General features: G+C 35.9%; 3 long non-coding RNA genes across 3 annotated transcripts; all 3 read right to left on the bottom strand.

Annotated features, from left to right (window-relative positions):
• Positions 1–781: 781 nt before the first annotated feature.
• Positions 782–2,087, bottom strand: LOC134256511 (uncharacterized). Its single transcript, XR_009989737.1, has 3 exons — positions 2,009–2,087; positions 1,827–1,907; positions 782–1,742 (listed from the first exon to the last, which is right to left on the bottom strand). It is a non-coding gene; the product is annotated as an uncharacterized LOC134256511 (long non-coding RNA).
• Positions 2,088–8,590: 6,503 nt separating this feature from the next.
• LOC134256498 (uncharacterized) lies at positions 8,591–12,986 on the bottom strand. The gene is made up of 3 exons (XR_009989733.1): positions 12,961–12,986; positions 8,806–9,100; positions 8,591–8,697 (listed from the first exon to the last, which is right to left on the bottom strand). It is a non-coding gene; the product is annotated as an uncharacterized LOC134256498 (long non-coding RNA).
• On the bottom strand, positions 10,584–12,831 carry LOC134256501 (uncharacterized). The gene is made up of 3 exons (XR_009989734.1): positions 12,430–12,831; positions 10,746–10,851; positions 10,584–10,659 (listed from the first exon to the last, which is right to left on the bottom strand). It is a non-coding gene; the product is annotated as an uncharacterized LOC134256501 (long non-coding RNA).
• Positions 12,987–21,239: the final 8,253 nt, after the last annotated feature.

Genomic DNA, 21,239 nt, shown 5'->3' with positions numbered 1-21,239 from the left:
TTTAACCTTAGTGAAAAAAATGATTGTACATACACATAACAATAACAAAATAAGGACATAAGTGCAAGTATGGTAATGTCAAGTTTAGTTAATATGCCACATTTATTGAAATACCCTGAACAAAAAATGCAAGTTTGCTTAGGATAGTTTGGTCAATATTCCATAGTTATTAATAACACTATCAAATGTATATGTTTTTATAATTACAATTATTATTATTACTATTAAAAGTAGATTAAACAATTAAAGTGCAAATTCTTGAACAAGAAAACAAATTCTTTGATTAATTAAATTAAAACAGAGGAGCTAGTTTGGCAAGGCCAGGTTAGGTTTACTAGTAACTGCGTAACAATATAAAATGCTTAAATAAGGTAAATAAAACAGCAGAATGCAAGTTTCATAAGAGCTCTTTAAGATGCCACAGGCGTTCATTAATATACTCATACAAATAATTTGTGTGGAAGTTTGTTTAAGATGTCAGGGATTTTATTTAAATACTTTTAACAATAACAAATACTTAACTCATTTCAATAAAGCTACAGAAGCGCAAGTTGTTGAAGATCCAAGGATATTTATTTATTCATAAAAATGTCAAGTACTTGGATAAATTATTTAGATATTTTATAGTTTGTTTATTCTACTCCCTTTTCGAGCATTTGTCACTCATATTGAGACGCCACCACTTGCCGTTGGAGGACTGCAAATTTATGACCTATGCTCGGAAGGTAGGACTATTGAGCAGTGAGGAATCTTTTTCGTGCCAGCACCTACTGCGCCATGGGCCTTCGGTTTATACGGTCTCATCCGAAGGTCTAGACTCCACGTCCCTCAGTGGGATTTGAACTCCCCGACGTAAGTATCAACTCAATTAAAGATTTAATCTTGGATTAAAGAAAAACTAGTGTATTTAGACATTTCAAAAGTAAACGTTTGGTAAGGGAAGTTTGATTCAGATGCCACAGATACAGTATTAATATAATTTTCAAAGCTCAAAGATTAGTGCAAATTTAGTTTTGGGTACATTTAGTTAAAGATATTAAAGGTAAGCGTAAGATCATAAAATAACATACCTGGATCAATGATATAAAAATAGCTTAAGAACCATAAGTGTTAGTTTGGTAAGGGCAGGTCTTATTTAAAGGTCATACGTATTTTTTTTAATCAAACCGAAAACAAATATATGTACTAGAATATAGATGGTTACAAAAACCCGAATCACTTTAAGTTTGTTGAAGATACCGAAGGCATTAACATATTCCTAACAATAAGTGATACGTTCAAGTAAATGAAGTAAAAAAGTTAAGTGTTTGATAAGGACATGTTTGCCACAGGAATTTTCATAATCAGGTATCTCATCAAGATTAGAAATAGTTAAAGAAAGGGAATCTCACAATTACCAAACTTAAGTACAAGCTCGTTTAGAAGCCTGCAGATACAAATAATAATAACCAAACACAACAAACAGTACATATGACAGGTACAAAAACAAAACAAAATTAATAAAAACAACAGAGATAAAAACATAATCTAAACTAAAAACAAATAATACAAGCACATTCAATAAAATTTGAATAGAAATAGCTTAGTTTACATGCTACATGAATAAATGCTCTTAACAATAACAAATATCTAGATACAGTTTTAAATCAATATGGGTTGTAGTCATCAGTACTCTTTTAATCCTTCCTCAATCACGACCGTATGTTTTTAGACATGGGACTGGGGCTTCGTTAACCGTCTGCCTGTTAATAAAAAACATTCATTAAGCTTTTAGCTCAGGTGAGCTCAAATAGGAAAATATACAAGATAAAGAGCCTAAATCTTACCGAATCATCCCAAGTTAGCAGTAGTTGTTAGGGAATCTCCTATTGAATGTTCGTCCACGCCATGCAGCTAAAACTCCCAACCTATGAAAACAAAAAACGTTAAAGTATTAAGTCTCCATTAGTTAAGCAGATGTAGTTTCAACTGAGACAGAGTGAGCAGAGCAACACTATAATCTTCTTACCAGTTTTCGTGCCTCATTTCACTGGACTCTTTTTGGAAAGCAGGCTGCTCTCAGATGGAAAAGGAGACAAGTCTTCTGTTCATCTATAAAACAAAAATCGAATAGAACTAAACAGCAATATAACTCGCAAAGACTTCAACAAATGACAAACAGAACTGAATTCATACAAAAGGGGAGTTTGTGTCTTACTCTCAAATCCGTGTTAGGAATGTTTGTATATGTCCTCTCTGGTTGAGAGTGATCAAGTCGTCATCCATAGGATTGACTCTTCTTGAGCATCTTCTGTTGACTTAAACATAGAATGAAATATTACAAGTGCAACATTAAGACAAGTGAGAAAAAGAAACAATAATCCAAAAGAGAAACAAATGCAGTAAAATTCTTACCACTTTAACTATTATTGGCCTGTTTTCACAGTAGATTCTACGTGCCTGGATCCTTGCAATGGTCACTCTTAGAAGTCTGGCCGGCAACATCTGTCTGTTCTTCCTTCTCCACTGTGTCCTAGTCAATCTTAAAAACTAATATGAGATAAGTTTATTTAAAAAAAATAATTTAAAAGCATGCCCCAAAACCAATTCATCTCACCTATTATATCTGGTTTTAAAACAAAAATCTAACCTTTCCTTGATCTTTGGTTGCTAAGTGACTCTAAGTCTTATTGTTTTCAATGGGCCATTTGGCTCTACATCATATCAATGGAAAGCTTAGAGGTCAAAATGGGTCTAACTCTAGATCTTGTTAAAGCAAATAAAAAGCGTGCCATAAAAGGTGATATAATCTTTACCACATCATTCCAAACTGCCTGTCGTTGATAGTTGCTTTATGCAAGCTGCATCTGCAAAGTGAAAAAAGGGGATTAATCACTGGACTCTTCTTAGGGGAACCGACTGCTCTCAAATAGGTAATAGGACAATACTTCTATCTGTAAATGAAAAACAAGAGACCCATGGGCCTTACAGGTCACCTGAGAATCATGCAACAACTTTCAATTGATATAATTTGGTTCATGTTTTAAGGTAGATGCTATGGCATTCAAACTTTTGAAAGAGGCTGGCACCATTGCTAATCATAACTATGAACTTAGCAATTGCTTAGTTTGGTTACTTAGCTTCCTTAATACCCAAAGGCAGGGTAAGGGAACAAAAAATGCATATCAACTAATCAGTAATATTCAGCAATAATCAGAAGTGCCCCTACCACACATGAACCCCTGACCCTAGGTCCACACATTGCACAATTTTTGAAAAGGCACACTTGCTTATCAAAAATGTTTGATTAATACCAAGGATCAGATTTCAAACAATTCATTTTCACTTTCAGTATATAAATAGTGCCCCCCCCCCATGGTATCCCTGACCCAGGGGCCTGGAAATTCACAATTCTGAAAGAAGAACCCTTGCACATCATAACTATATAGGTAGTTCATCTGCTTATTACCCAGGAGCAGAGAAGAAGATTTTCAAAGAATTTATGTATTTTCACTATATAATCATTATAGAGCCCCACCCTAACACCAGAACCCCTGACCCTGGGGCCATAAAATTCACAATTTTGGTAGAGACATTCTTGCTCATCATAACTATGTACTTAGTTTATTTAATACTCAGGAGCAGAGATGAAGATTTTCAAAGAATTAATGCATTTTCACTTTATAATCAATGGAGCCCCGCCATTACACCAGAACCACTGACCTTGGGGCCATAAAATTCACAATTTAGAAGAGGTACTCTTGCTCATCATGACTATGTGCAGAAGCAGAGAATAAGATTTTCAAAGAATTAATGCATTTTCACTATATAATCAATAGAGCCCCGCACTAACTCCAGAACCCCTGACCCTGAGGCCATAAAATTCACAATTTTAGAAGACACATTCTTGCTCATTATAACTATATACTAAGTTAGTTCATTTGATACTCAGGAGCAAGAAGAAGATTTTCAAAGAAATAATGCATTTTCACTATGTAATCAATAGAGCCCCACCCTAGCACTAGAACCCCTGACCCTGGGGCCATGAATTTCAAAATTTTGGTAGAGGACTGAATGCTGATAACAATCATGCCAAAAGTTTGACTGTTTGATTTCCAGGAGTAAAGAAGAAGATTTTTAAAGATTGCAATAATTTTAGTGGTTTTGGCCACACCCCCAGGCCCCAGGGGGGTAGGGACCATGAAATTAACAATTTTTGTTCCCCTTTACCCATAGATGCTATATGCCAAAATTGGTTGAAATTGGTTCAGTGGTTTCAGAGAAGAAGCTGAAAGTGTTGAAATGTTAACACACGACGGACGACGAACGACAAACGACGAACGAAGACGGACGTAAACAGATAGCAATAGGTCACCTGAGTAAACTCAGTAAAAAATGGAGTCAAGAACAAAAAAGTGCAAATATTTCATAAAATAGCAAAGGGAAATAAAATCTCACATGGTAGAAGTTTACCCCTTACCCTCAATTCCACATTATCGACTGTTGTCCATTCTTACACTCTGTGCTCTGGAACAGAGCGATCAAATCGTACTCCATAGAAAGGCTGATTCCTGCCAAACTGTACATCTGTTACATTAAACATAGAAAGAGGTCAAACTGGTGTACCACTCAGATCAAGTAAGGACAGAAAACAAAAATCAAGTGAGAACAGAAAACAACAAGAGGCCCAAGGGCCTTATAGGTCACCTGAGTATTGTGTAACAACTTTCAAACAAATAACTTTGGTTCGTGTTTTAAACCAGAGGCCATGAAATTCACAATTCACAATTTTGAAAGAGGCACCATTGCTTATCATAATTATAAACTTAGCATGCTTACTCTATTTTTTTAATACCCAGAGGTTAATAAAAGTAACAAAGAGAAAATGCACTTCCACTTTATAACAAGTTTTGCACCTCACCCCAAAGGAACTACTGACCCTGGAGCCACATATTTCAAAATTTTGCAAATTTTATCATAAAATGGTTGATTAATACCGAAGAGCAGATTTCAAAGCATTAATGCTGACTATAAAAGTTTGGAAGAGACCCTCTTGTTTATCATAACTATGTGCTTAGTCAGTTTATTTGATACCCAGAAGCAGAGAAGATTTTCAAAGAATACATGCATTTTCACTATATAATCTATATATCTCCTCTTAGCACTAGAACCCCTAGCCCTGGGGCCATAAAATTCACAATTTTGGAAGAGGCGCTCTTGCTCATCATAACTATGTGCTTAGTTAGTTTATTTATTACCTAGAAGTGTAGAAGAAGAATAAATAATGCAGTTTCACTTTATAATCAATAGAGCCCCGCCCTAACACCAGAACCCCTGACCCTGGGGCCATAAAATTCACAATTTTGGAAGAGGTTCACTTTATAATTAGTTTATTAAATATCCAGAAGGAGAGAAGAAGATGATTTTCAAAGAAATAATGCATTTTCATTATACAATCTATATAGCCCCTCCCTAACACTAGAACCCCTGACCCTGGGGCCATAAAATTCAAAATTTTGGAAGAGGCGCTCTTCCTCATCATAACTATGTGCTTAGTTAGTTTATTTAATACCCAGGAAGAGAGAAGAAGATTTTCAAAGAAATAATGCAGTTTCACTATATAATCTATATAGCTTTGCCCTAGCACTAGAACCCCTGGCCCTGGGGCCATAAAATTCTAAATTTTGGAAGATGCAGTCTTGCTCATCATAACTATGTGCTTAGTTAGTTTATTTATTACCTAGAAGCAGTGAAGAAGATTTTCATAGAAATAATGCATTTTCACTATAAAATCAATAGAACCCCGCCCTAACACCAGAACCCCTGACCCCGGGGCCATAAAATTCACAGTTTTGGAAGAGGCACTCTTGCTCATCATAACTATGTATTTAGTTAGTTTATTAAATACCCAGAAGGAGAGAAGAAGATTTTTAAAGAAATAATGCATTTTCACTATATAATCTATATAGCCCTGCCCTAGCACTAGAACCCCTGACCCTGGGGCCATGAATTTCACAATTTTGGTAGAGGACTCAATGCTCAATACATTCATGCCAACAGTTTGCCTGCTTGATGTCCAGGAGTAAAGAAGGAGATTTTTAAAGATTGCAATACTAATTTCACAATTTATGTTTTGCTTCACCCATAAATGCTGTATACCAAATTTGGTTGAAATTGGTTCAGTGGTTCAAAGAAGAAGCTGAAAATGTTCAAATGTTAACACACAACGGACGGCGGACGACGGACGACGACGGACGAAAACAGATAGCAATAGGTCACCTGAGTTACTCAGTTGACATAAAAATCAAAAAGTGCAACAAATACATTGCGTTTCTTACCATGTTTGCTATTTTTACCTGTTTTCATGGTAGATACTTTGGATCCTTATAATATTTCCTCCTCTTCTTTGCGTGCCCGGCTGCTCTATCCTCCATTCTGTCCCTTTCAAAGATAGAAACTAATACAAGATTAGTTAAATCAAAAAAATTATTGAGAAATGTACCAAAAGAAAAAACAATCAACTCACCTCATGTCTGGTTTCTAAGACAAAAACCAAACCTTCTAGCAATCCGTTGTTGCTTAACGGAAATGTGTCCAGCTGCTTCCGAAGGAACTTGCGGTCATTCAGCCTGTCAATTGAAAATGTATGGACTCAGTATGCCCCAAATGAACACAATCTATTTATATACAACATGTCATAAACAAGAGGCCCATGGGCCTTATAGGTCACCTGAGCATCATGCAACAACTTTCAAATGATTGACTTTGGTTCATGTTTTAAGCTATGGCATTCACAATTTTGAAAGAGGCACCATTGCTAATCATAACTATACACTTAGCAATTGTTTAGTTTGTTTACTTCATACCCATAATCAGGGTAGGGGAACAAAAATGCATGTCAACTAATCAGTAATATTCAGCAATAATCAGGAGTGCCCCTATCACACATGAACCCCTGACCCTAGGTCTACAAATTGCACAATTTTTGAAAAGGCACACTTGCTTATCAAAAATGTTTGATTAATACCAAGGAGCAGATTTTGAAACAATTCATTTTCAGTATATAAGTAGACCCCCCCCCCCTCTCTTTGGGATCCCTGACCCAGGGGCCTTGAAATTCACAATTCTGGAAGAATAGCCCTTGCACATCATAACTATATAAATAGTTTTCCCATGGTAGAGAAAAAGATTTTCATAGATGTAATGTATTATCACTATATAATCATTATAGAGCCACGCCCTCACACCATAACCCCTAACCATGGGGTCATAAAATTCGCAATTTTGGTAGAAGCATTCTTGCTCATCATAACTATGTCCTTAATTAGTTTATTTAATACCTAGAAATAGAGAAGAAGCTTTTCAAAGAATAAATGCCTTTTTACTATATAATCAATATTCAATGGAGCCCCGCCTTAACACCAGAACCCCTGACCCTGGGGACATAAAATTCACAATTTTGGTAGAAGCACTCTTGCTCATCAGAACTATGTACTTAGTTAGTTTACATAATACCTAGGACAAGAGAAGAAGATTTTCAAAGATTTAATGCATTTTCACTATATAGTCAATAGAGCCCCACCCTAATACCAGAATCCCTGACCCTGGGGCCATAAAATTCACAATTTTTGTAAAGACACTCATGCTCATCAGAACTATGTACTTAATTAGTTTATTTAATACTCAGGAACAGAGAAGAAGATTTTCAAAGAAATAATGCAGTTTCACTATATAATCAATACAGCTCCGCCCTAACACCATAATCCCTGACCCTGGGGCCATAAAATTCACAATTTTGGTAGAGGCACTCTTACTCATCAGAACTATGTACTTAATTAGTTTATTTAATACCCAGTATCAGAGAAGAAGGTTTCCATAGAATTTATGTATTTTTACTGTATAATCAATAGAGCCCCGCTCTAAAACCAGAACCCCTGACCCTGGGGCCATGAATTTCATAATTTTGGCAGAAGACTCAATGCTGATTACAATCATACCAACAGTTGGACTGCTTGATGTCCAGGAGTAAAGAAGAAGATTTTTAAAGATTGCACTAATTTTAGTGGTTTTTGCCCCACCCCCCAGGCCTCAGGGAGGCAGAGACTATGAAATTCACAATTTTTGTTCCCCTTCACCCATAGATGCTATATGCCAAATTTGGTTGAAATTGGTCCAGTGGTTTCAAAAGAACAAAATGTTCAAATGTTAAAGCATACAACATGTCATAAAAAATTCCCCACCTTACCACATCATCAAAAGTTTGCAGTTGTTCATTCTGCAGACTGTTATTCATTGTTCCACCAAGCTAGGCAAATCCCCTTCTGCTAAATAAATAGTTCTAATTATCCTTCTGTTTAGCAAATGTAACATACGATCAAAAAGAGTGAACAAAGCAATGAGATATTATTTTTTCTTCTCTAACTTACCTGCAGAATTGATCGAAGTGTATTGGACTCTTCTTTTGATGACTAGATTTCTCTCAAACAGGAGGATGGAGGCAAGTCTTTCTTCATTAAGACAATTAAATGAAAGACAATAAAAGGGGTAAAATGTTAAAAAGTTGTCAAATAACTAAATGAGAAAATTTCACAAGGAGAAATCTGTCTCTTACCCTCAATTCCATGTTAGGAATGTTGTCCATCCTTACTATTGGTGCTCTCATTTAAGAGTAATCCACACGACCTCAACAGCAAGACTGATTTTTGTCAAGCTTTTTGTCTGTAGATAGAAAAAATAGAGATATTAAGCAAATCCATCAATTGGATCAAGTGAGAATAGAAAACAAAACAAAAAACCCCAAATGCAACAAATGCAGTTGTTTCTTACCAAGTTGTCTATTGTTGCCTTGTTGTCATAGTGGTACTCTGTATCTGCATCCTTGCAATGCTCTGCTTTTTGTTGTATAGCCTGCCACTGTTTGTATGTCTGCCACTGTCTGTATTACAATGGGAAAGTACATGTGCTAGTTATGTTTGAAAGAGTTTAACTTAGAAATCGAACTAAAGAAATTATTCAGCTCACCTCATATCTAGTTTTTAATACAAAAACCTTTTTACTTAGTCCTTAGTTGCTAATTGGCTACAGGTTTGGCTGCTTTCGGTGGGACCTTCTATCAAACAGCCTGTCAATTAAACAGTTTAGAGGTCAAATGGGACTCATTCTAGCTCATCTGAACACAATTTATAAAATTAATCAAAATGTCATGGAAAAGAGCCTACATCTTACCGCTTCATCCAAAGATGGTAATTGTTGATTCGGCAAAATCCTTTTAAATGTTGCTCCATGACAGCTTAATCCCATTCTGATAAAAAAAAAAACAGATGTCAAAGATCTAAGTTTCCCTCAGTTGATCAAATGCAACTTAAATCCAGAAAGAGATAAAAGAACAAGGATGTATAACTAAATCTTCTCAGCCTTACCCGTAGAATTGACCGCTGTGTGCTGGGCTCTCCTTTTGATACCAGATTGCTCTTAAACAGGAGGATGGAGGAAAGTCTATTTTTCACAAAAAAAATAATAATAATAAATGAAAGTCAATAAAAGAAGAAAAATATGTCGAGACTTTGTCAAATAACTAAAGGAGATATTTTTACAGAGAAAGTTCATCTCTTACTGTCAATTCCATGTTAGGAATATTGCTCATCATTACTCTTGGGGCTCTCATTGAGGAGTCATCCAGTTGACCCCTGCAGCGGGACTGATTCTTGGCAAGTTTATGTCTGTTGATGAAAAATAGAAGGAGATTAAACAAGTGGACATTTGCTTCAAGTGAGAACAGAAAACAAAAAAGCCAAAATTGCAATGAATGCAGTTGTGTCTTACCAAGTTGACCATTGTTTGCCTGGTGTCATAGCACAAATCCATATTTGGATCCTTGCAATGGTTTTCTCTTCTGGTGGGTCGTACTGTCATATGAGCTCTCAATTAAAAAGTGTAGGGGTCAAATGGAACTCAATCTAGGTCATGCGAACACAATATATAAATAATCAAAATCTCATGGAAAAGAGCCTGCATCTTACCACATCATCCAAAGATGGCAGTTTTGATTCGGTAAACTCCTATTCAATGTTGCTCCATGATAGTCATATCCCCTTCTGATAAAGAAAAAAGAGAAGTCAAATTTCTTAAGAACTGCGAACGATAGTATTGTTCTCCCGCCTACCTCCAAGTAAATTTTTAAAAGTTAACATGTTCGATGAATTGATATTTTTTATAAATAATTATATGGATTTTCATAAAACAATACTTTTTTGGGAAAACAAAGAGAGATGGCTCTAAAATTTTGGCGAAACTTATGGGTTTTTTTACTATAGAAAGCAACAGAAAACGGAAAATATTTTTAAAACATCTTTCCCCCCGTGTTACAAAAATTCCTTTTTACAGGTAATATGGACTGTTATTTCACAAATTCATACCAAGGCTTTTTGTGTGACATGGGGGGGGGGGCATATGTTTATTGACAAAAAACTACAAAAATGCTTATTTTCCACCAAATCCAAAGCGATTTACAACTGAAACATTACATATTTCTTTCCTTCAGTTGATCAAATGTAACATAAATCCAGAAAGAGATAAAAGAGTAAGGAGGCATAACTTATTAGAACCTTTAGAATTGGCCGCTGTGTGCTGGACTCTCCTTTTGATACCAGATTGCTCCCAAATAGGAGGATGGAGTCAAGTCTATTTTTGATTAAAAAATTAAATGAAAGTCAATACAAGGGCTTTTTCAAACTCTAAATGAGAAAATTTCACAGTTTGTCTCTTACTGTCAATTCCATGTTAGGACTGTTGCCCATCATTACTCTTGGTGCTCTCATTGAGGAGTCAGCCTGTTGACCCCCGCAGCGGGACTGATTCTTGGCAAGTTTGTGTCTGTTGATTGAAACATAGGTAATCAGAGATTACAGAGCTCACCTCAACGAATGTTGTCTTTAAATAAGGCAAAGTCACACAATTAACCAACAAAAAATGTACATTCCAAAAATGAAAATATCTAAGCAATTTTGATCTGATACTTTGAAGTAGACCAACATAAAAAATTTAAAGTAGTTCTTCTTCATGAAAATGTAATTCAGCATCTAAAGCAAATTTGAGTTTTCATCTCTTGATGCAACATTTGTGCAAGTTTGGTTTATACAATGTTATAAAAGCCTTAAAGTTTTTTGGTAATAGACCTGCAACCATAACTTTAACCTGGTCTATTATCTGAAAAATATATATGTCGAATTCAGCATCCGAAGCAAGTCCATTAGTGTGCATCCTAAGATGTATCGTCCATGCAAGTTTGCACATTATAAGGCTCATAGTTAATTGGAAATGAAACATACATCAAAAACTAACATTTTCACTCATCCACAAAATGTAGGTCAGATTCAGCATCCGAAGCAAGCCTGGTAGTATGCATCCTAAGATGTATCATCCATGCAAGATTGGTCATTAAAGAACTCATAGTTACTTGGAAATGAAACCTGCACCAAAAACTTTTACTTGTTCACTCAACCGGAAAATGTAGGTCAGATTCAGTATCCGAAGCAAGCCCGGTAGTGTGCATCCTTAGATTTATCATCCATGCAAGTTTGGTCAACATAGGGCTTAAAGTTACTTGCAAATGAAACCTGCTCCAAACACTTTAACCTGTTCACTCAACTGGAAAATGTAGGTCAGATTCAGCATCCGAAGCAAGCCCGGTAGTATGCATCCTTAGATGTATCATCCATGCAAGTTTGGTCAACATAGGGCTTATAGTTACTTGGAAATGAAACCTGCACCAAAAACTTTAACCTGTTCACTCAACCGGAAAATGTAGGTCAGATTCAGCATCCGAAGCAAGCCTGGTAGTATCCATCCTTAGATGTATCATCCATGCAAGTTTGGTCAACATAGGACTTACAGATAGTTGGAAATGAAACCTGCACCAAAAAACTTTAACCTGTTCACTCAACCAGAAAAAGTAGGTCAGATTCAGCATCCGAAGCAAGCCCGGTAGTATGCATCCTTAGATGTATCATCCATGCAAGTTTGGTTAACATAGGGCTTATAGTTACTTGGAAATGAAACCTACACCAAAAACTGCACCAAAAATGTTAACCTGCTCCAAAAACATTAACCTGGTCATTCCTTTGCTAAAATTGCAGCATCTGAAACTTTGACTGGTACAATGAAACACACTAGAACCATCTTCCATGCATGTCTAATCAATATAGGACATAGAAGTACTTAAAAAGAAAACTGCTCCAAAAAACTTAACCTTAACCCGGGACGCCGACGCCGACACCGACGCCGACACCGACACCGACACCGACGCCGACGCCGAGGGTATTACATAAGCTCCCCCAACTTCGTTGAGGTGAGCTAAAAATAGAAAGAGATCATATAAGTGAACATTAGGAATCAGGTGAGAATAGAGAACAAAAAAAAAAAAAAAATTGCAACGATGCAGTTGTGTCTTACCAAGTTGATTATTGTTGGCCTGTTGCCATAGTGAATACTCTGTATCCAGATTCTTGCAATGCTCTCCTATTTGTTGTGCTATTGGCCACTGTCTGTCTGTCTGTCTGTCTTATACTCCTCTACGCCCATCTCAAAAGACAGAAACTGATACAAGATTATTCAAGTCCTAAAGGATTTTTAAATACAAAACGGAATAATAATTTATTTAAAATACATATCAACAAAGAGAGACAATTACAGAGGAAAAGTGCATGTGTTAGTAAGGTTAGAAAGAAGATAGGTCTTGGAAATACAAGCTAAAGAAACCATTCAACTCACCTCATGTCAGGTTTTTAATACAAAAACAAAACCTTTTCTGTGGTCCTTGGTTGCTTAATTATTGGCTACATGTGTTGCTACCTCGGGGGGGGGGGGCTGCTCTCATTCATCCTGTCAATTAATGAGTTTAGGGATCAAATGGGAAACGGTCTAGCTCAAGTGAACTTAATCTATGAATAATAAAAATGTCACGTAAAAAAGCCTGCTTCTTACCGCATCATCCAAAGTTGGCAGTTGTTGGTTTGGCAAACTCCTATTCAATATTGCTCCATGATAACTAAATCCTCTTCTTATAAAGAAAAAAAAACAGATGTCAAAGAGCAATGTTTCCTTCAGTTGATCAAATGTAACATAAATCCCCACAGAGATAGAAGAGCAAGGAGGTTTTAATTTATCTTTTCAATTTTACCTGTGATTTGTCCGCAGTGTACTGGACTCTTCATATGATGACTAGATTGGCATCTTAACTCTTCAACCTCTCATTGAAGAGTCATCAAGACGGCACTAGGACTGATTCTTGCCAAGCATTTCATCTGTTGAATGAAAAATAGAAAGAGAATAAACAATTACACAATTGGGATCAAGTGAGAATAGAAAACAAAAAATTCCAAAGTTACAACAAATGCAGTTATAATTTCTTACCAAGTTGGTTATCAGTGGCCCGTTGTCATAGTGGACACTCTGTATCTTGATCCTTGCAATGCTCTCCTATTTGATGTACGACCGACCACTGTCCATCTGTCTGTCTGTCCTATACTCTTCTCCGACTTTCTCAAAGACAGAAACTGATACAAGATTATTCAAGTCCAAGAAGATTTTTAAAAAACAAGACAGAATACTGATTTATTCAAAACACATAAGATGAAGGTACTAAGACAAAACCATAAGAAAGGGAATGTGCACGTGTTATTAATGATAGAAAGAAGTAGGGCTTAGAAACACAAGTTAAAGAAACAATTCAGCTCACCTCATGTCTGGTTTTTAATACAAAATCCAAACCTTTTCTGGGGTCTTTGGTTTGCTTCTTGCTGCTTCCAGCCTGCCAATTGAAAGTTAGAGGTCAACTTGGGATTCTGTCTAGCTTGTGTGAACACAATTGATAACAAAAATTTGAAGAAAAACAGATTTAAAAAACGAATCTTTCTGTATTCTACAACATTTGCAGTGGTTGATCGGACAAACTCAGTCTTGCTTACTTTTGGTGCTCTGGTTGATAGGTCATTGAGTCAACCTACACAGAGGGGCTGATTCTTAATTTTCGTCTATTGAATGAAACATGAAAAGAAATCAGACAAGTGAATGATTTGGATCAAATGAGTTCAGAAATCAAAATTCCACAATAACAACAAATGCAGGTTCTTACCACATTAGACTTTTGTTTGCCTGAAGTAATAATGTGTTCAGATTCTTGTTATGTCCTCCTCTTTGATGTTCATCCGGACACTGTATGTCTGTCTGTCTACATTTCTTCCAGCCCTTGTCAAAGATAGAAACTGACAGACGATTAGTAAAGTCAAAAAGAATTACATACAGCAAGCAAAACAAAACAAAAAAAAGCACACATATGAAAAAAAGCATACAAAAAAATTGTTAGATAGAGAGACAAGAAAAAAAAAGACATGAAAAGATGCATACAAAAAATATTTTGTTAGAAAGAGAGACAATTACAAAGAGAAAGTGCAAATATTAGTCATAAAAATGGGGAAGGGGGAGTATTTTGCATAGAGATCAAAGAAACATTTCAACTCACCTGATGTTTGGCTTTTATTTAAGACTGAAACCAAACCTTTCCCTTGGTCGATCCTGGCTGCTAAGTGGCTACATATCCTGCTGCTCTTCCTCCTCTCAGTGGAAAGACTAAAGGTAAAACTTGGATTTAGGCTAGATCTTGTGAAAACAATTATAAATTTTTTGCCAAATTTTCAAGAATGAGACCTACTTTAATAATACCATGTTTTAGTTATTTCTAACCTTTGTTTGAAATCAAAGGGCAAAAGAAATTCTGGCATAAATTCAACGAGTTGTTTTAAAATTTGCCGGTTTTCGCTAGAGTATTTGTTAAGTTGCTGAAGTGTCCTATTTTGCATAGCAATGAAACCTTTGGTACTTTCAAAAATTCTTGGGTATTAACTTTCCTTATACACTCATTGCTAGATTTTTTCCACGTTGGGTTACAGTAGATTTTCATTAACAAGAGGCCCACGGGCCTTATAGGTCACCTGAGCATTATGCAACAACTTTCCAGTTACAGTGTATTGAATTTGATTCATGTTTTAAGCCAGATGCTATATGGCATTCACAATTTTGAAAGGGCACCATTGATCATCATAACAATAAACTTAGCAGTTGCTTAGCTTGGTTACTGAATACCCATACCCAGGGTAGGGGAACAAAAATGCACTCCAACTAATCAGTAATATTCATCAATAATCAGTAGTGCCCCTAACACTCTGACATAAACCCCTGACCCTAGGTTGCACAAAATTTTAAAAGGCACCCTTAAAATTGCCTATCAAAAAGTAAATAAATGTTTTATAAATACAAAGGACCAGATTTCAAACAATTAATTCATTTTCAGTATATAAGTAGAGTGACCCTGGGGCCTTGAAATTCACAATTCTGCAAGATTAGGGCCCTTGCTCATCATAACTATATAGGTAGTTCATCTGCTTCATACCCAGAGACAGAGAAGAAAATTTTCAAAGATTTAATGTATTTTCACTATATAATCAATAGAGCCCCACCCTAACACCAGAACCCACCCTGGGGCAATGAAATTCATAATTTTAGAAGAGGCATTCTTGCTCATCATAACTATGCACTTACTTAGTTTATTTAATACCTAGGAGCAGAGAAGAAGATTTTCAAAGAATTCATGTATTTTCACTTTATAAACAATAAAGTCCCCCCCCCCCCCACCAGAACCATTGACGCTGGGGCCATAAAATTCACAATTTTTGTAGAGGCACTCTTGCTCATCATAACTATGCACTTAGTTAGTTTATTTAATACCTAAGAGCAGAGAAGAAGATTTTCAAAGAATTCATGTATTTTCACTTTATAAACAATAAAGTCCCCCCCCCACCAGAACCATTGACGCTGGGGCCATAAAATTCACAATTTTTGTAGAGGCACTCTTGCTCATCATAACTATGCACTTAGTTAGTTTATTTAATACCTAAGAGCAGAGAAGAAGATTTTCAAAGAATTCATGTAATTTCACTATATAATCAATAGAGCCCCCCCCCCCCAACACCAGAACCCTTGACCCTGGGGCCATAAAATTCACAATTTTGGTAGAGGCACTCTTGCTCATCATAACTATTTACTTACTTGGTTTATTTAATACCCAGGGGCAGAGAAGAAGATTTTCAAAGAAATCATGTATTTTTACTATATAATCAATAGAGCCCCACCCTAACACCAGAACCCCTGACCCTGGGGCCATAAAATTCACAATTTTGGTAGAGGCACTCTTGCTCATCATAACTATGTACTTAGTTGGTTTATTTAATACCAAGGAGCAGAGAAGAAGATTTTCAAAGAAATAATGCATTTTCACTATATACTTATTTAGCCCCGCCCTAGCACTAGAACCCCTGACCCCAGGGCCATGAATTTCACAATTTTGGTAGAGGACTCAATGCTGATTACAATCATGCAAATAGTTTGACTGCTTGATGTCCAGGAGTAAAGAAGAAGATTTTTAAAGATTGCATTAATTTTAGTGGTTTTGGCCCCACCCCTCAGGCCCCAGGGGGGCAGGGATCATGAAATTCACAATTTTTGTTCCCCTTCACCCATAGATGCTTTGTGCCAAATTTGGTTGAAATTGGTTCAGTGGTTGCAGAGAAGAAGCTGAAAATGTTCAAATGTTAACACACGACACACGACGGACGACGACGGACGAAAACGGATAGCAATAGGTCACCTGAGTTTACTCAGGTGACCTAAAAACGTGTTTTTTAAAAACTTTTATGAGTAGTTCTTATTATATCACATTCTCAACAGAAATCATAATCCAAAATTGCAACAAACGCAGTGTGTTTCTTACCAAGTTGGTTAGTGTTGGCACAGTGTCATAGTGAATACTCTTTGTCCGCGGATCCTTGCAATGCTTTCTGCTTTGTTGTGCAGTCTGCCACTGTCTGTCTGTCTTTTTCGAAAATGGAAACTGATACAAGATTATTAAGTCCAAAATGCTTTTTTTTTAAACAACACAGAATAATATTATATACATGTATTTAAAATACATATAAACAAAGAAAGACAATGACAAAGCGAAAGTGCATGTGTTAGTAATGTTAGAAAAGGATGGGGCTTAAAAATACAACCTGAGAAACAATTCAGCTCACCTCATATCTGATTTTAACGCAAAAACCAAACCTTTTCCATGGTCCTTAGTTGGTAAGTGGCTACATGTCTTGCCCCTTTTGGGGGAAGGGGATATCTGCCATATACTAATAGTCTGTCAAATGAAAGTTAAGGGTCAAATGGGACATTGTCTTTCTCATTTGAAAACAAGTTAGAATTAGCAAAGCGTCAAGAAAAAAACTTAGAACTTACCTTATCATCTTAAGTTGACAGTAGTTGATCCGATTAATTCCTTCTCAATGTTGCTTTCTTTTGGCCCTCTGCTTGATAAGTCATTGAGCTTACTTATAAAGAGTGTAAATTCTTGCTAAACTTTTTGTCTGTAATATGAAACATGGAAAGAGCTCAAACAAGTGAATCATTGGATCAAATAAGTTCAAAAATCAAAAATTCTATAATGGCAACAAATGAAGTTTCTTACCACATTTGACTTTTGTATGGCTGAAGTAATATTGTGTTCAGATCCTTGTTAATATGTACTCCTCTTTGTTGTGTGACCGGCCACTGTCTGTCTGTCTGTCTGTACGTTACTCCTCCCGGCCCTTGTCAAAGAGAGAAACTAATAGACGATAAGTAAAGTCAAAAAGAATTCAAAACAAAATCAAAGAAAACAATGAAATTGCATACAAAAAATAAATGTGTAAGAAACAGAGACAATTACAAAAAGGAAAGTGCAAATGTTAGTTACATGTATAAGAAAAGGAATAAGAGGGTATTTTGCAAAGAAATAAAAATCAAAGAAAAAATTCAGCTCACCTCATGTCTGGATTTAAATACAAAAACCAAACCTTTCCTGGCTGCTAAATGCCCACATATCCTGTTGCTCTTCATCCTATCAATGGAAAGTCTAAAGATAAAACTTTGATTCAGACTAAAAAAATATGTCAATATCTTAAAGAATGAGACCGCTATATTTGAAAACAAAGGGCTAGGGAATCCATGCATAAATTGGACTTGAGCTATTTTTGTCGATTTTTGCTGGAGTATTTTGTTAAGTTGTAAAAGTGTCCTGTTTTGCATAGCAATGAGGCCTTTGGTACTTTCAAAATGAACTCTTGGATCTAACTTTTCTTATAAACCCATTGCCAAATCTGTCCCACTTTTGATTGCAGTAAATTTCCCTTAAACATTTTAAAAATCTTTTATGTATACTAGTAGTTCTCATCGCATTCTCAACAGAAATCATAATCCAACATTGCAACAAAAGCAGCTCGACTCTTACCAAGTTGACTATAGTTGGCCTGTTGTCATGGTGGATACTCCGTATCTGGATCCTTGCAATGCTCTCCTTTTTGTTGTGCAGCCCGCCAGACCGCCACTGTCTATCTGTCTGTCCTATACTCCTCTCTGCCATTCTCAAAGATGAAAACTGATACAAGATTATTCAAGTCAAAATGTTTTAAAAGCAAGACAGAATAATAATATATTTAAAATACATTTACATACCGGTACATTATACATGTATTACAATGAAAGACAATAAGGAAGGGAAAGTGCATGTATTAGTAATGTTAGAAAAAAGTAGCGCTTAGAAATACAATCTAAAGAAACATTTCAGCTCACCTCATATCTGGTGTTATTACAAAATCCAAACCTTTTCCATGATCCTTGGTTGCTAAATGGCTACAAGTCTTGGCCTTTTTGAGGAGGGGGATATCTGCTGTCATATAGTCTGCCAATTGAAAGTTTAGAGGTCAAATAGGACATTGCCTATCTCATATTTGAACATAGTTAAATTTAGCAAAGTGTCAAGAAAAAAAAATTGGAATCTTACCTTATCATCTAAAGTTTTCAGTAGTTGATCAGACGAATTCCTTCTCTAGTTCCTTACTTTTGGCCCTCTGCTTGAAGAGTCATTATGCCGATTGATTGAGAGGGGCTGATTTTTGCTAAGCTTTTTGTCTATTGACTGAAATGTGGAAAGTTATCAAACAAGTGAATCATTTGAATCAAAAGAGTTCAGAATTCAAATACCGGGTATTCCAAAAAAGAGGACAAATACAGTGTCTTACCACATTTTATTTTTGTTTGCCTGAAGTATGCAGTGTTCAGATCCATGTTATGTCATTATGTTTGTTGTGTGGCCGGCCACTTTCTGTCTGTACTTTACTCCTCTCTGCCCTGGTCAAAGAGAGAAACTGACAGAAGATTAGTAAAGTCAAAATGAATTAAAAAAAAACAGAAACAGAAATACATGAAAAATGCACGCAAAAAATTGTTAGAGGGAGAGACAATTACAAAAGGGAAAGTGTGCAAATGTTAGTTATAATAAAAAGGATAAGAGGGTATTTTGCATAGAAATAAAAGCTAAAGAAACAATTCAGCTCACCTTATAATTGGTTTTAATACAAAAACCAAACCTTTCCCTTGGTCGATCCTGGTTGCTAAGTGGCGACATATCCAGCCACTCTTCATTCTATCAGTGGAAAGTTTAGAGGCATAACTTAGATTCAGTCTAGATCTTGTAAAAACAACTAAAAAAAATAAATGTCAATTTTTCAAGTACCATGTTTTGAGTTCATTCTAAGCCTTTGTTAGAAAAAGAGGGCAAAGCGAATTCATGCTTAAATTGAACGAGTTTTTGCCGATATTTGTAAAGTATTTTGTTAAGTTGTTGAAGTGTCCTTTTTCCATAGCAATGAAACCTTTGGTGCTTTCAAGATGAATTATCGGATCTTTGATGTATACTAGTAGTTCTCATCGCATTCTCAACAGAAATCATAATCCAACATTGCAACAAAAACAGCTCGACTCTTACCATGTTGACTATAGTTGGCCTGTTGTCATGGTGGATACTCCGTATCTGGATCCTTGCAATGCTTTCCTTTTTGTTGTGTAGCTCGCCACTGTCTATCTGTCTGTCCTATACTCCTCTCTGCCCTTCTCAAAGATGAAAACTGATACAAGATTATTCAAGTCAAAATGTTTTAAAAGCAAGACAGAATAATAATATATTTAAAATACATTTACATACCAGTACATGTATACATGTATTACAATGAAAGACAATCAGGAAGGGAAAGTGCATGCATTAGTAATGTTAGAAAAAAGTAGCGCTTAGAAATACAATCTAAAGAAACATTTCAGCTCACCTCATATCTGGTGTTATTACAAAATCCAAACCTTTTCCATGATCCTTGGTTGCTAAATGGCTACATGTCTTGGCCTTTTTGAGGAGGGGGGTATCTGCTGTCATATAGTCTGCCAATTGAAAGTTTAGAGGTCAAATAGGACATTGCCTATCTCATATTTGAACATAGTTAAATTTAGCAAAGTGTCAAGAAAAAAAAAATGGAATCTTACCTTGTCATCTAAAGTTGTCAGTAGTTGATCAGACGAATTCCTTCTCTAGTTCCTTACTTTTGGCCCTCTGCTTGAAGAGTCATTAAGCCGATTGATTGAGAGGGGCTGATTTTTGCTAAGCTTTTTGTCTATTGACTGAAATGTGGAAAGTTATCAAACAAGTGAATCATTTGAATCAAAAGAGTTCAGAATTCAAATACCGGGTATTCCAAAAAAGAGGACAAATACAGTGTCTTACCCCATTTTATTTTTGTTTGCCTGAAGTATGCAGTGTTCAGATCCATGTTATGTCGTTATGTTTGTTGTGTGGCCGGCCACTTTCTGTCTGTACTTTACTCCTCTCTGCCCTGGTCAAAGAGAGAAACTGACAGAAGATTAGTAAAGTCAAAATGAATTTAAAAAAAACAGAAACAGAAATACATGAAAAATGCACGCAAAAAATTGTTAGAGGGAGAGACAATTACAAAAGGGAAAGTGTGCAAATGTTAGTTATAATAAAAAGGATAAGAGGGTATTTTGCATAGAAATAAAAGCTAAAGAAACAATTCAGCTCACCTTATAATTGGTTTTAATACAAAAACCAAACCTTTCCCTTGGTCGATCCTGGTTGCTAAGTGGCGACATATCCAGCCGCTCTTCATTCTATCAGTGGAAAGTTTAGAGGTATAACTTAGATTCAGTCTAGATCTTGTAAAAACAATTAAAAAATAGTTGTCAATTTTTCAAGAATAAAACCACCAGAGTACCATGTTTTGATTTCATTCTAAACCTTTGTTAGAAAAAGAGGGCAGACGAATTCATGCTTAAATTGAACG

The sequence above is a fragment of the Saccostrea cucullata genome, unplaced genomic scaffold, assembly GCF_032062105.1.
Source record: "Saccostrea cucullata isolate Sc308-1 unplaced genomic scaffold, CSIRO_AGI_Scuc_v1 ctg90, whole genome shotgun sequence".
Lineage (NCBI taxonomy): Eukaryota > Metazoa > Mollusca > Bivalvia > Ostreida > Ostreidae > Saccostrea > Saccostrea cuccullata.
This window is presented reverse-complemented; position numbering and strand designations above follow the sequence as displayed.